Source organism: Equus caballus, chromosome 14 (assembly GCF_041296265.1).
Source record: "Equus caballus isolate H_3958 breed thoroughbred chromosome 14, TB-T2T, whole genome shotgun sequence".
NCBI classification, from domain to species: Eukaryota; Metazoa; Chordata; class Mammalia; order Perissodactyla; family Equidae; genus Equus; species Equus caballus.
This window is the reverse complement of record NC_091697.1, coordinates 69,197,063-69,212,774: the sequence shown is the minus strand read 5'-3', so window position 1 is coordinate 69,212,774 and position 15,712 is coordinate 69,197,063. Positions and strand designations below refer to the sequence as shown.

Sequence of the window (15,712 nt, the reverse complement as noted above, 5' to 3'; positions counted from 1 at the left end):
TGCCTTGTAAACATTTTCCCAAGATCACTGAATATTGATACGAATCTGAGTTATCTGTTTTCAGAATATGTAAGTGTTATATATGAAAATTGCCTTCTCACCAGGAGGGTTAGCAATCAATTTGTTTAGCTTGATAAGCATCGCCCAGCCTTGATCAGGATGATAAACCAGAGAGGCTATTGAACAGGATACCCATTCATCAACAGGCTGTGACCCCTGAGGGCCCCATACACAAGGCTATCATTCAACAGTCCAGAGTGTGATGAAAACCTGTCACCTTTCATGGTAACTGAGATGTGACTGTGACCTTGTGTGAACAATCTCTTTGTGACAGTCCCATGACCTGCCTGCTTCCATTGCCCTGTCATTCCCTCAGTAGGCAGAATGTTCTGTGCATCCTATACTTTCTCCCTCCCTTCAGAAGCTGCAGTAGACCTTGCCTTCACATGACCGTATAGTTCTTTCTCTCCAAATATTTGTGTGACTAATTTCCTGTTAAATTGTGATTACTTGTTTTTCCATGAGGGTTGCTAAGTTATTTAATTAAAAGGGAAAAAAGTGAGAGTCTTTTGTTCTCTTATATCCTCTCTTGAATCTAGAAGAATCTGTGTATTGTTTAAGATTGAGCTTGATCGCATATAGCAACAGCCTGGCTATGATGACTTAATAAAGGCTGGATCAAACTCTATCTATCAATCATCCGTCTGTTTATTTCCCTGTCTATCTATCATCTATTTATCTATCTATTATCTATCTGTGTATCTATGTATCTATCTATGTCTTTGTCTGACTGTCTGTTTATAGCAAGAAGTCTGTAATATAATCTGGAGGTGATCAGTTCAGTGATGTTTTGGCTATTCAAAAAGTCATCAATGACTTAAAGCTCCTTCCAGCTTCTGTTTCACCATCTTTAATATATGATTTTGTCCTGATGATTGCACTGTCCTCGGGAGTTGTGCCTGTGTTCCTGGTTAGAAAAATAGGAGTGTGTGGAGCGCAAAGGAAAATGCTGACAGAATCTTCCTCCTTTATCAAGCTTTCCTGGAGGAAACTTCTATTTACATCTCATTTGCCAGATTCATGTCACATGGCCAATCCTAGATGCCTGGAAGTCTTGAAAGCTGAATATGTAAAGTTGGGCATAATCACAGTCAGAAAAAACATTATGATTCCGTTGGTAAACATGGTAAATATTGCCATTTGCTTACCATATATGATTCTTCTGCCCTTCTTGGTGCAACAAAGCCTGTACTCCTCAGCCTCCTTTCTATTAAGTGAGGTAATGTGACCAGTTTTGGCAAATTAAATGTGAGCAAAAGTGATATATGTCACTTCTAAATGAAGAAGTCAAAAGTCCATTGAAGTTTCTTCAGTCTTCCCTCACCTGCTCTGGTAATCCAGAGGTGGTGTGTTTCAGACAGTACACTTACAAGAGAGTAGAGCCTTGATCAGCTCTACACTCAAAAGTCCCCTTTGCCAACTCATGTGGGACAAATGGCATGAGCAAGGAAGGAAATTTTGGTAAGCTGAGATTTCAGGTATGTTATGGCACCATAACCTAATCTGTTCTGATGAATATACTAAAAAAAAAGGGGTTAATAGTTATGGGCCAGGCAGCTAGCTGGAGCTGTCACACTCTTCCACAGAGCCTTTTTCCACTGACTCTCTCGGAGCTGTGGTGGTCATCACTTTCACCTCTAACTTTATTTTTATTATATTATGGAAAAATATTATGTATACAAAACCAGAGAGAATGATAACTCAATGTACTCATCAATGTATGACTAATCCTGTTCATTTCTACTCCAATCCTCCTCTCCCCACCAAGATTATATTTAATCGAATCCCAGACATCACATAATTTCATGTGTAAATATTTAAGTATATGTCTCTTTAAGATAAAAAATATTTTTAACTTAACCATAATACTATTGTCACAGCTAAAAAGTTAACAATAATTCCTTAGTATCATCAAATAGTTTTCACATTTCAATTGTCGTATAGGGAAATTTTTTTTACTATTTATTTGTTCAAATGGGATCTAAACAGAGTTTATAATTGTGATTGCTTGATACATCTTTGAATTCCTTGTTAATCTAGAGATTAATCTAGATATTTCCCCCTTTAGTTCTAAAAACTGTGTCATTTGTCCTGGAGAGTTTTCCATAGGTTAGATGTTGCTGTGTGTCTCCGTGGTGTCTGTTCAACAGACTTCATTGTTCATTGCATTGCCTGCCAATTGCTAATTAGATTTAGAAGTTTGGTCAGATTGAATCTTATTTATTTATTTATTTTTGGCAAGAACACTTCATAGGTGATATTGTGTATGTTCACCAGTAGGCATGTGATGTCTGCTTGTCTCTACCACTCCCTCCTCCCAATTTCTAATGCTTTGAACACCTGAGATCTGTTCTTGACAACGGGGATACATGAAGCTTTTGGTAGGATACTGATTATATTGGCAGGGCCATCCTCTCATTTTCAGCACAATTAAACCCTCTCTTTATTTTTAAAATCAACTTTCTTGGAGTATAATTTGTAATAAGAAATACATTTTAATTGAACAGTTTGATGAGTTTTGACAACTGTATGCATTCGTGTAATCATCCCCACAATCGAGGTGCAAAAGGATTCTATCGTCCCCTAATCCCTCATCCCCTTCCTGAGCAATTCCCTCTCCTTGGTTCCAAGCAACTCGTGATCTACTTTCTGTGACTATAGATTAAAACTTCATATAGACACTTCAAAGTTTCATAAAAATGGAATGATATAGTATGTACTCTTTTATGACTGACTTTTTTTTTCTCAGAATGTCTGTAAGTTTCATCCATATTGTTGGGTATGCAAGCAATTTTATTCCTTTTTATACATGAATAGAACTCTATTGCATGGATATGCCAAAATTCGTTTCTTTTGGATTGTTTCTGGGTGTTGGCCGTGATGAAGTTGCTATAAAAATTTCTGTAAAAGTCTTTGAATAGATATAGATTTTCATCCTCTAGGGTAAATCCTAGAAGTGAAATGGCTGGGTTGTAGGATAGGCATATATTCAACTCTATGAAAATGCCAAAGCGTTTTCTGAAGTGATGGTCGACAAATGTTACCTTCTCATCAGAATTGTATGATAGTTCTATTGCTTCATATTTTTGTCAACATTTGGTATATCACTCCTTTTAATTTAGCCAATCGAATGGGTGCGTAGTCGTATCTTAGTTTGATTTTCATATTTATTCCTTGATGACTAATGATATAGACCATTTTTTCAAGTGCTTACAGGTCATTTTTAATTCTATCTACTATCTATCTATCTATCTAGCTATCCATCTGGCTATCTATCTATCTATCTATCTAGCTAGCTATCTAGCTATCTATCTACCTATCTATCACTGACATCTATTTGTGTTGAGGGAGAGAAAGAGATGGCCTCGCCCATCTGGGATCTTCCTTGATACCTCAGATGATACCCAAGTGCTCTGCCTTCTGGATTATTGGAATTTTAATGTTCTTCTGTTGTGTGTGAGTTCTGGAAATTGGTCATCTTATAACTCCTTGATTGTTTTTTATGTGCCTCATAGAATTTCACCTTTTTTTTTTAAATCAACTTTCCTGGAGTATAATTTACATAAATAAAAAACATACATTTTAATTGAACAGTTTGATGAGTTTTGACAGTGTATACATTCAGGTAACCATCCCCACAGTTGAGGTATAGAACAATAATTCTATCATCCCAAAATCTCTTTTCTCTTTCCTTGGCAATCCTGTACACATCTATACATGCACAAACTAGAACTCAGCTCATGGTTAAAGGAATTTATACAAGTTTCTGGACAACTTCTCCTTCGTCAGGCTCACCTTTTTCTTATTTTTCTCCTTCTTCTCTGACCTCCCCACCCCCCTTGCCTCTCCCTCGCTCCCTTCTCCTTCTTCCTTCATAGCTTCCTTCTCTGCTTCACAACTTCCAGCTACTTTATTGTCCTCAGATTCTGATTTTTGTCTCCTCAAATTCAAAACTTTCTGTGCCCTGCTTCAGATTCTCTTCCCAGCTTCATGATTCAGAATGTTCCACCAGACAGAAAGACTTTGAGCCTCACTCATTTGTTTTCCTACTCTCAGAATCATATGCCAGTACTGTTTATTGTGCAGTGTCTGAAAAAAAATTGTTACATGTATTTTGCCCAGTTCGTAGTTGTTTAGGGTATGAGGTTAAGTACATTCTTTGTTACTTTAAGTGGCCAATAGAAAAAAATCCTACAACTTCTTCTTTTGTTTTTTTTCCACATATTCTTAAATTACTTACACTTAACTGAACCCTCAAGGGTTGGCTTAGTCAGAATTTACTCACTCTCCAATTGTTCCTTCCTCTTTACCTACAGTAGAGGTTCCTAATCTTCATTATTCTCCTTTAAGCTCCACCTAATCTTTTCTCTATGTTTGCAGAATTCTACAGTTGTTCTTCTCTGAAGAATTAGAAAGGATCAAGCATGAGCTCCCTCAATTTTAGTCCACCATCATTTCATGTCTGATAATTCATCCTGCTCCCTATTTTAAAGTGTGGTGATTTCATATGACTAATATTCACAAATTTCAGTTTTTAACTGTTTGTATCTACAGAATTACATTTTCCTTACTTTACCTTTGCATTCTCTCAGTTACGTTGTATACCAACATTTATCTCCATCCATTGCCGTGTCTTTATCTTGCCACTTAAAATTAATGCACGATCTTCTCTCAGATTTTCTTTATTATTATTATGTTTTTTATGGTGATCTGTGATCAGTGATATTTGATGTTACTATTGTAATTGTTTTGGGTTGCCATGAACTGCACTCATATATAGCAGTGAACTTAATTGATAAATGTTGTGTGTGTGTTCTGACTATTCCACTGATTGACTGTTCCCTGTCTCTCTCCCTCTCCTTGGGCCTCCCTACTCCCTGAGACACAGCAGTATTGAAATTAGGTCAATTCATAACCCTACATTGGCTTCTAAGTGTTCAAGAGAAAGGAAGAGCCACACATCTCTCACTTAAATCAAAAGCTATAAATGATTAAGCTTAGTGAGGAAGGCATGTAAAAAGCCAAAATAGGCTGAAAGCTAGGCCTCTTTAGCTAAGAGACCTAGCTAAGGTGTGAATGCAAAGGGAAAGTTCTTGAAGGAAATTAAAAGTGCTACTCCAGTGAACACACAAATGATAAGAAAGTGGAACATCCTTATTGCAGATAAGGAGAAAGTTTTAGTGGTTGGATAGAAGACAAAACCAACCACAACATTCCCTTGAGCCAAAGCCTAATCCAGAGCAAGGCCTTAATGCTCTTCAATTCTATGAAGGCTGTGAGAGGTGAGGAAGCTGCAGAAAAGTTTGAGGCTAATAGAGGTTGGTTCATGAAGTTTAAGGAAGGAAGCCATCTCCATAGTATAAAAATGCAGTGTGAAGTAGCAAGTGCTGATGTAGAAGCTGCAGCAAGTTATCCAGAAGATCTAGCTAAGATAATTAATGAAAGTGGCTATACTAAACAACAGATTTTCAATGTAGATGAATCAGCCTTCTATTGGAAGAAGATGCCATCTAGGACTTTCATAGCTGGAGAGGAGAAGTCAATGCCTGGCTTCAAAGTGTCAAAGGACAGGCTGACTCTCTTGTTTGGGGTTAAACCTCTTGTTTGCAGGTGATGACTTTAATTTGAAGCCAATGCTCACTTGTTGTTCCAAAAATCCTAGGGTCCTTAAGAATGATGTTAATCTACTCTGCCTGTGCTCTATAACTAGAACAACAAAGCATGGATGACAGCACATTTTTTCACAACATGATTTGCTGAATATTTTAAGCCCACTGTTGAGACCTACTACTCAGAAAAAAAGATTCCTCTCAAAATATTACTGGTCATTAACAATGCACCTGGTCACCCCAGACCTCTGACAGAGGTGTATAATGAGATGAATGTTGTTTTCATGCCTGCTAAAACCACATCCATTCTTCAGCCCGTGGGTCAAGGAGTAATTCTAAATTTCAAGTCTTATTATTTAAGAAATACATTTCATAAGGCTGTAACTGCTGTAGAGAGTGATTCCTCTGATGGATCTGGGCAAAGTAAATTGAAAAACTTCTGGAAATGATTCATCATTCTAGATGCCACTAAGAACATTTATGATTCATGGAAAGGGATCAATATATAAGCATTAAAAAGAGTTTGGAAGAAGTTGATTCTAACCCTTATGGATGACTTGAGGGGTTCAAGACTTCAGCGGAGGCAGTAACTGCAGGTGTTATGGAAATAGCAAGAGAACTAGAATTAGAAGTGGAGACTGAAGATGTGACTGAATTGCTGCACTCTCATGATAAAACTTTAACAGATGAGGAGCTGCTTCTTATGGATGAGCAAAGAAAGTGGTTTCTTGAGATGGAATCTACTCCCGGTGAAGATGCTGTGAAGATTGCTGAAATGACAACAAAAGAATTAGAATATTATATAAACTCAGTTGATAAAGCAGTGGCAGAATTTGAGAGGGTTGACTCCAATTTTTAAAGAAGTTCTACTGTGGGTAAAATGCTATCAAACAGCATCATACATTCTACAGAGAAATTGTTCCTGAAAAGAAGAGTCAATCAACGTAGCAAACTTAATTGTTGTCTTGCTTTAAGAAATTGCCACAGCCACCCCAACCTTCAGCAACCACCACCCTGATCTCTGGTCAGCAGCCAACAACATTGAGGCAGGACCCTCCACCAGCAAAAAAATTTACAACTCACTGAAGGCTCAGACGATGGTTAGCATTTTCTAGCAATAAAGTACTTTTTCATTAGGGTGTATACATTGTATTTTTAGATATAATGCTATTGCAAGCTTAATAGACTACAGTATAGTATAAATACAACTTTTATTTGCACTGAGAAACCAAAAAATTTGTATGACTCACTTATTTTGATATTCGCTTTATTGTGGTGATCTGGAACTGAACCTGCAACACCTCTGAGTTATGCTTGTGTACATTTTATCTATTGATCTCTTTAATGTTTTCCTGTAGTTTCATTTTAGTGCAGGCTTGCAGAAGAGTAAACCAGAATGTTCAACATACTGCATTTAACCTAAATGACTTAGTGACTTCCTTAGTACCAAATCTAACGGCTCCTGTTAATTGTCATTCCTCTTGATACATTTATAGAATTATTTAGTATTAACACCTCCCTTTGTAAACTCTCTGCTTCTCTGGCTCCTTTGATATTACTTTCAGGTAGCAAAAAATGTCTTCTGGATGATTACTATGTACTGGGCATTATGTTAGATGATAGGGACACAAAGATAAAGAAAACTCAGCCTTTGCAGTGTATGTGATTGATATGAAAAGAGATTAATTACAGTGCTGTTCTGAAAGTGCTATTACACTATAAAAAAGGAGGATTGAACACTGCTTGGGGGAGTTGGGGATAAATATGAATGTATTAGGCAAAAAACGTTGAGGGGAATAATTCAATAATAACAATAAAACAATGACAGTGTTTATAATTATTTATATTTACCATATTCCAGGCACTGGATGGAGTTAAAGCATGGATTCCAAACCCACTTAACTATCCTGCCCCATGCAGAATAATAGTGTGCTTGAAACAATGACTCTTGAAGGTTTTCGACCTTTCATGATAGTGGTGAACAGACAGTGGAGACTCCATCTAATTATTCATTTTCCAATGTCTGTTGAGAACCTAGTGTATGATAGGCATTGTTCTATATGCTGGGAAAACAATACACGAATGACACAGTCCTAGCCTCAAGAAGTTTAATCTAGGAGGTAATATTATAAGATTACTTGAGGAGGAGAACACTGCTGATGGTTGGGAATATAGACTAGAGCAAGGAAGGATTGGTGGCAGAGGGACCAGGTAAGAGGGTTGATATAAATGGGAGATGCTGCAGGCTTGAATTGAGGCAATAAAACTGGAGATGGAGAGAAGAGATTAGATTCAAGACACATTTATGAGGTGTAAGTGCAATAATTTGGGGAGGAATAAAAGAAGTCAAGAATAATTGAAATTTCTAGTGGGAGAATAGATGCCATTTACGCAGGTGGAGAGGCAATTTCTGAGAAGATATTAGAGGACACATTACATTTGTGATGTTCATGGGTAAGGAGGTATACTTGGAAACAGAGATCTGTAGCTCAGAAGGAATTCATCTAGAAAGAAGAAGCTTTGGGACTCGCTACAGGAGAGGCAGAGCCACTCAGAGGCTAAATGAGGACTGGCTAAGTATGATGAATGAAAAGAAAACCAAAGATATAGACTCAGTAGATCCCAACATTTAAGAAGATTATTCCTTAGGATAAGGAAGTTGAAAGGTAGGAGAATGAGGAGTATGAGGCATGCAGTAAGCCAAGAAAGGAAGGAATTTAGGGGAATGGAATAGTCATTTGGTGGAGGCCTGAAAATAAGCATTTTGACTTGGCAGTTAGGAGATCATAGGTAGCTTAAGCAACAGTAGTTTCAGAATGGGTTTTTCCAATGTTCTACCCCTACTTTGATGGTGTGCTTGATTATTCTTCAAATATTATCTAAAACAATTCTATGACAATGTCTCTAAGTTCTTGTAATATCTTGGGGGTATAATTGATCTGAGTTAGTGATCTGAACTATGTGTTCTTTTTTTTTTTTTTTTTTTGAGGAAGACTAGCCCTGAGCTAACATCTGCTGTCAATCCTTCTCTTTTTGCTGAGGAAGACTGGCCCTGAGCTAACATCCGTGCCCATCTTCCTCTATTTTATATGTGGGACGCCTACCACAGCATAGTTTGCCAAGCAGTGCCATGTCTGCACCCAGGACCCAAATCCGTGACCCCCGGGCCGCCAAAGCAGAACGTGAGCACTTAACTGTTGTGCCACCGGGCCGGCCCCTATGTGTTCTTTTAATGAAGACAACAAGAGCTCATGTTTGTACAAAGATTTAAATTTCACAGCATTGAGTTCCTGGAAGATCTGTGTTCCCCTTCTGGATGGGTTTGATCTGTTGCGGTAGCAACCAGCTGGGCAAACAAACAAGGCAAAATTGCCATGGTGGTAGCAATGCAAATCCATTATGTTAGCTTCCAGGAAAGCAAGCACTGACAGTACGACAGCAAGGCATCATGGACTGAAAAACCCAAAGTTTATTTACATTAGTTGTAAGCCCACTTGTACAGAAATTAAAGGCAAGTACGATGACTAAGAAGTTCTGAAGCTCAAAACAACTTATTTTTATCAATAACTCATACCTTCACTTATCTGATCTCAATTACCCCTCTGTATAAACTACTCCCCATTTATCCTCCTTTCTTGTGGTGATAAGGATGTCAAAATTATGTAGTGTCCTCATTAATAGGACTTAGTCTTCAATTACAATTGAGGCTTTTTTGTTGATTCATTCATGTTATTCTCAGTGGTTTTTACTTTTTATTAACATACTAACGTACTGTAACACCAAATATTTCCAAACATGAATTCAAAGTTTCTTTTCCAACACATGGTATATACTTATGACTTGCCTAATAACTTCCTCTACTGCATAACAATAGATTTCCTTTTTGGCCACTAATGACTCATACCCAACACTTCCCACACATTATTCACTGAATCACACATCCCAGCCTTCTTTTGGGCTTCAATCACCTCATTATCCTGTTTGTTCTTCCATTTTCAGTTTTAAGGATACTTTGATAGAAAGGACAAAAGAAAAATGGGACTTAAGTTCTGTGTTCTCTCTGCCATCTGTTAACATTATGCCATCTGCTTTGCTTGTACCATTGCTTTGGTGTAGACAAATTTAACCCACCAAACCTTTTTCAACATATAGCTAAAAGCCAATCAAATATTTACATTTCAAATGTAGCAGCAGCTCCTAACTTCCAACAACTTTACTATTATGGATTTTTATCTACCAGCTTTATTATCCAAGATCTACAAGCTTTAACTATATTAGTACATAATCTGATGATCAAGGAAAGAAAGTTTCCCTGCATTGTATTTGCTTGAGGGATCCCTTATCAAGACAGGCCATCATCTTACTTGACTTCTGAGTATCATTTGGCAGGAGTCACCACTTCCTCCTTATGAAAACACTTGCCTATCTAGGCTTATGTAACATCACACTCAGTTTTGTTTCTATTTCAATAGTTACTTCTTTCAGTCCTCTTTTCTAATTCACCCTTCTCTACCAGACCATTAAATACTAAAGCACCTTTTGAATTTGTCCTTATCCTTCTTTTTTCCTTATCTAATTGTCTCCCTAAATGGTCATGTCTATATTCACGGTGATAAATATTATCTGTGGGTTGGGGTTCATCTAAGTTACATCACCAATAGTAACCTCTGCCCTGAACTTTAGACTTTTATATCCTCCTGCCTTTTTGACATCTATATTTTGATGTTTTATTGACAACTCAAAGTCAACATGTTCAACCTAGAACTATTGGTTTACTTCCCACCTCATCTGCTTCCCTCCAAGTTTTCCCAACCTCCCAATACCACTATTGTGCACTCAGTTGTCCAGGATAAAATTCTAGACATCATCCTAGGCATGATTTATCTTCTTTCCTCAAATCCCAAATCCAGTCCATAGATAAGTTTTATTGGTTCTAATTTTAAAAATATTTCTTGTAGCTGAATACTTATTACCTCCATCAAAAATATCCTAATTACAAGTCTCCATCATTTCTCAGTTGTAATATTTAAGTACCCTCCTAATTAACCTCTCTGCTTTAAATTTTACTTTCCTACAAAGATCATAAGAAACGTAACAGCTCAAGTGATCTTTCTAATGTATAAATAGAATCATGGCATTTCCCTTCTGAAAACCCTCCAGTGGCTTTCCATTGCAACCTGAAAAACTCGTGAAAAACTTCTTACCCTGACCTGTGTTTTCTGGCCTTCTGCTTATCTTTACGACATCGTCAATCTTTATCCTCCCTTTTATTCAGTGTACTATGGCCACAGTGCCAGAAAAGTGCCAAACTCATTAATTTTGTTTGGAAAGATTTCTTCCTGTTCTTTTCTTGGGTGCCTCTATTTCATAACTTAGGTATTATTTCAAATGTCATGTCCTCAGAGTGAACATCCTGACTACTCTAACTAAAGCAGCCCCCACTATTTTCTTGTAGTGGTAAGACTAAGGTCTCCATTTTTCTACTAGCTATTCGCTGGGGACTGCTCTCAGCTCCTAGATGGTGCATATGTCTCCCATACAGTATGGATGTTTGCTTTCCCCCAGACTAGTTGCATTGTGTCTCTCTACCTTCCTCCTTTGTCGCCAGCTGGAGGAAACTCTCTGGCTATAAAGAGCTCATCAAATTCAATTAGGTTCACTCAAGATAACTCTCTTTTGGCATGTAATCTAACATAATCACGCATATTGCATCTGATTATATGCACAGGTTTCACTCATGCTTAAGGGGAATACATAGGGCATTTTAACTAGGGGAAGGAAATTTTGGGGGCCATCTTAGGACCTTACCTGCTCCAGTGCTATATCTATTAAATGAAATGAATTAACTTTTAGGAAACTTCCAACAAAGAAAACTGCAGGCCCAGTTAGTTTCACTGAAAATTCTACCAAACATTTAAGGAAGAATTAATACTAATTTTACATAAACTGTTCTAGAAGTAAAAGAAGATAGAGTGTTTGCCAACTCATTTTATGAGTTCAGCATTACCCTAATACCAAGACCAAAGATGTTACAAGAAAACTACAGGCAAATATACTTCATAAACATATTTTAAAAAATGCTTAATAAATATTATCAAATAAAATTCAGAAATGATAATACACCATGATAAAATGGGGTTTATCACAAGAATAGAAGGCTGGTTTAGCTTTAAAAGAGTCAGTCAATGAAATGTACCATATAAATAAACTAAAGATCATGTAATCATCTTAGTAGATGCAGAAAAGGTATTTGAAAAAGTTTCATACACATTCATACTCATAAAAATAAAACAAAATTCCCAGTGTACTAGGAATTAATGGGAACTTCTTCAAATCACCAAAGGAATCTACAGAAAACTTTACTTCCAACATCACACTTAATAGTAAAGGCTGTTTGCATGCTCTATGGGATCAAGAGCAAAGCCAAAATGTCTACTATCACTACTCCTATTCAGCATTATAATATAGGTCTTCGATAGTACACCAAGGTAGGAAAAAAAAAGGCATACATATGGGAAAGGAAAAAATAAAATCATCTCTATTTGGAGATGGCATGACTAATTACTTAAAAAATACTGTACAAAAAACCTATTAAAACTAATAAATGAGTTTATCAAGGTCACATCAAACATGATTAATATGTATAAGTGTAAAAAACTCCATGTTAATTGCAGCATTATTTACAATAGCCAAGACATGGAAACAGCTTAAATGTCCATCAATGGATGAATGGATGAAGCAGATGTATATATACATACAATGGAATATTATTCAACCATGAAAAGGAATGAAATCTTGCCATTTGTGACAACATGGATGGACCTTGAAGGCATTATGTTAAGTGAAATAAGTAAGATAGAAAAAAATAAACATCATAGACCTCATTTATATATGAAATAGAAAACAAAACAAAACCGAAAACACCAAAATAAACAAAAGTCAAACAAACAAAAAAACTGAGCTCGTGGATGTAGAGAACAGACTGATGGTTGCCTGAGGCAGTAGGTGAGGGGTGGGTGAAATGATGAAGTGGTCAAAACGTACAAATTTCCAGTTATAAAATGAATAAGTCATGGGGGATGTAATGTACAGTATGATGACTATAGTCATTAATACTGTATTGCATATTTGCAAGTAGCTAGGAGAGAGGATCTGGAAAGTTCTCATCACAAGAAAAAACATTTTGTAATCATATGTGGTGACGGATATTAACTAGACTTGTGATGATCATTTTTCAATATATACAAATGGTGAATCATTACACTGTACATCTGAAACTAATACAATGTTATGTTAATTATATCTCAATTAAAAAATGAAAAAATCAATTATATTTCTATATACTAGGAATGAATATTTGGAAATTCAGATTTAAATATGATATAATTTTTACTACCACTAAAAACATAAAAAATAGGAATAATTCTAGCAAAATATGTAAAGTATTTGTATTTTGAAAACTACAGAACATTATTTCCAACTGTATAAGTCAAAGGAGACATAAAAATGGAAAGATAAACCATCTTCATGGATTGGAAGTCTCAATGTTGTTAAAAATGTCAATTTTCTCAAAAATCTTTCTAAAGGTTCAATAAAATTCTAATTAGAATCCCAGCAAGCTTCTTTTGGGTAGAGATTGATCAGCTGATTTTAATATTTTATGGAAAGGATAGAACTTAGATTATTCAAGATTTTTTTTAAGAAGAGCAAAGGTGGAAGACTCGTATTTCCTGATTTCAATTCTTATGCTAAAGTGACAATAATGAAGGCAATGTGTCATTGTTTCAAGGATAGACACATGAATTACTGAATTGGAATAGAGAATATAGAAATACAGTCATGCCGCATATTTATGTTTTGGTCAATGACAGACCACATATACGATGGTGGTCCTATAGCGTGAGTACCGTAAAGCCTAGAGGTGTAGTAGACTATACCCTCTAGGTTTGTGTACGTACACTCTGTGATGTTCATACAACAACAAAGTTGCCACATGATGCATTTTTCAGAACACATCCCAATTGTTAAGCAAGTCATGACTATAGATCTGCACATATATGGGTGACTAATTCTCTTACAAAGATGCAAGGTACTCAATGGAGTGATGATAGTCTTTTAATGAATAATGCTCAACTAATTGAACATCAATATACAAAGCAGTGAACTATGACAAGTATCTCACTCCACATAGAAATATTATCTCAAAATGGATATAGATCTGTATGTAAGTACTAAAGTTATAAAACTTCTAGTAGGATAAAGCCTTTGTGACATTGAGTGAGACAAAGCTTTCAAAAGCAGGAGTCAAAATTAATAAACTACAAAAAATATTGATAAATTGGGCTTTATCAAAATAAAAAAAACACTTTTCCTCCGTGATATAAAATGTTACTAAAATAAAAAGAAACAGACTTGGAGAGAATATTTGCAGAACTTATATTTGATAAAAGACTTTTAATAAGTATATATATAGAACTCTCACAACTCAAAATAAGGAAACAAAAATCTCAATTAAAATGAGTAAAAGACTTGAATAGACAATTGACCAAAGAAGAGATATGGATGGCAAACGAACACGTGAGAAGATTTTTAACGTCATTATTCAACATCATTTCAACATATTCAGAATCAGATGCATTAGGGAAATGCAAATTAAAACAACAAGGAGAAACAACTATAGAATTATTATATTAGATTATTATATATATTAGAATAACTAAAACAAAGAAAAATACTGATTAGTAAGCAGAACAACTAGAACTATCATTCGTTAAGGTTGAAAATGTAAAATAGTACAACCACTTTGGAAGACAACTTGGTGTACACATACGAAATGATCCAGCAATTCCATCCTTGTATATTTAACCATTAGAATTGAAGGTCTACATCTCTGCACAAAATCTACATAAAGTCTACACAAAAATCTCTGTGTAAATGTTTATAGCTTCATTCATAATTGTGCAAACTGGAAACAACTTAAATGTTTTTTAACTGATGAATGTTTACACAAAATTTAGGTACGTCTGTAAAATTGAATATAACTAAACAATAAAATGAATGAACTACTGATACAAGTAACAATATTGATGAATATTTAATGTATTATGCTAAATGAAAAAGGCCGGACTCAAAAGGCTACATAGTGTATGATTCCATTTATATGACATTCTGGAAAAGACAAAACTATAGATAGTAAACAGATTTATGGTTGCCAGCCTGGTGTTCCTATTCATTGTATTTTTCATCTCAGATATTATAGTTTTCATTTCTATTAGTTTGATTTGGACCTTTTTTATATCTTACATTTCAACTTTTCACAATCTCTTCCAGAAAACACAAGCAGAGGGAGCACCTCCTAATCATTCTATGAGGCCATAATTACCATAATATCCAAAAAAGATAACGCATTACAAGAAAACTACAGACCAACATCTCTTATGAAGGTAGATGCAAAACTCTTCAACAAAATGTTAGCAAATTGATGCCTAGAATGCGTAAAAAGACTGAGTGAGATTTATCCCAGAAATGCAAAGTTAGTTACCTTCCAAAATCAATTAATTTTGATGTTTATATACATTATAAAATGATCACCATGATAAGTCTTGTTACCATCTGTCACCATACCAAGTTATTACGTATTATTGACTATATTCACTATGCTGTATATTACATTCCCATCACTTATTTTATAACTGGAGGTTTGTACCCCTCAATCCCTTTCACCTATTTTGCCCAGCCCCCAAGCTCTCCCCACTGTGGTATCCACTAGTTTTTCTGTATTTATGAATCTGTTTATGCTTAGTCCTATTTGTTCATTTGTTTTTTTTTTTTTAGATTCCACATATAAGTGAAATCATATATTTGTTTTTCTCTGACTCATTTCACTTAGCATAATACCCTATAGGTTCATACATGTTGTCTCAAATGGCAAGATTTCCTCCTTTTTGTCAATTTTATTGATCTTCTCAAAGTGTGCCTTTTGGTTTCACTGATTTTTCTCTTTTATTTTCTTGATTGCATTTTCTTTGCTTTCTGCTCTTTTT

General features: G+C 35.6%; 1 long non-coding RNA gene across 2 annotated transcripts in view; it reads left to right on the top strand.

The window, feature by feature from the left end:
- LOC111767837 (uncharacterized) overlaps positions 1–15,712 on the top strand; it is a 132,180-nt gene that overhangs the window by 56,638 nt on the left and 59,830 nt on the right. Inside the window, exon 3 of one of the 2 annotated variants that reach the window (XR_002799707.2) lies at positions 15,000–15,112. The exons of the other annotated variant lie outside the window; for it this stretch is intronic. This is a non-coding gene — a long non-coding RNA (uncharacterized lncRNA). The remainder of the gene's footprint in view (positions 1–14,999; positions 15,113–15,712) is intronic. 2 annotated transcript variants of the gene reach the window in all.